Source organism: Sturnira hondurensis, unplaced genomic scaffold, assembly GCF_014824575.4.
Source record: "Sturnira hondurensis isolate 20B ecotype Veracruz unplaced genomic scaffold, ASM1482457v3 Scaffold0021143, whole genome shotgun sequence".
Taxonomy (NCBI): Eukaryota; Metazoa; Chordata; class Mammalia; order Chiroptera; family Phyllostomidae; genus Sturnira; species Sturnira hondurensis.
In genome coordinates, this window is record NW_028093774.1 from 4,923,368 (window position 1) to 4,924,619 (window position 1,252).

Consider the following 1,252-nt stretch of genomic DNA (forward strand, 5'->3'; position numbering starts at 1 on the left):
AGCCTAAGGAGCATTCTAGAGTGTGGACTGTGGCTGCCCTTCCCAGTCCTGGAGGAGCAAGTGTGTTCTGGGCTCCCCGTAAGCCAGTCCTGTAGTTCGGCCCAGCAAGGGACTCACCCTCTCTGAGCTGTGAAAGGAGCTGACTGGTACGAATCTCAGAGGGAGAGGGTGTGTTGAGGATTAATAACAGTTGAGAAATAGAATGAAGAAATGAAACGCTGTCGCTGCAGTCAAGCTGCTAAATTACTCAAATCAGGCAGGCTGAGGCGCAAGGAATCGATTCAGTTCTTGTTCTAACTAGGCTGGCAACTTAAATGTCCAAACTTTCCAGTCCCGCGTCAGTGCCTGGATATGTCTGTCAGAACTCCAGGCAGCCCTCTAATGGCCCCTAAGCATAAAGGAAAAAAATGTTCAAATATCTGGACCACCTGACACCCAGTACCCAGCCCACCTGCCACCCAGGTGTCCAAACCACCTGAGACCTAGGTATCCAGAGCTCTGACACCTAGTATGGAGCCCACCCGACACACCGCATCCAGCCCACCTGCCATCCAGGTATCCAGAATGCCTAACACCTAGGTATCCAGCCCACCTGCCACCCAGGTATCCAGACCACCTGACACCCAGTGTCCAGACCACCTGACACCCAGTATCAAGCCCACCTGACACCCAGTATCCAGCCCACCTACCACCCATGTAACCAGACTGCCTGATACCCATGTATTCGGCCTACCTGCCACCCAGGTATCCAGACCACCTGCCACCCAGGTATCCAGCTCACCTGCCACCCAGGTATCCAGATCCCCTGACACTCGATGTCCAGACCACTGGACACCTAGAAAACGACCATCTGGGACGAACCCAGACAGACGCTGAGAACACAGGGCTGAATCTTCTCAAGGACATATGTTTTCCTGTAAGGAGTCCCAGCTTTTCTTTCTTCTTGGAGCACTCTGGGCGTGGCCTATTTTCAGTTGGCAAACTCTAGGACTCTTGAGCAAAATCTTTATTATGTGCTTTTGGCCGAAGCCTCCAGACTCTGGCTGTGTTCAGTGGACACAGTCCCGATACGTGTGTGTGGCTTCGCTCTGAGCTGGGCCCCTTTCCTAGGCACAGGGACACACACACTCAGTGAGTCCTCACGGGGCCCAGGCCGCCTGGCTTCGGTCCACATTCTTTCCCCCTCTGCTCTCCCCCTTTTCAGTGAAATGAAACAAACAGAAGGAGGTACGGGCTGCGTGGCAGGGGACCC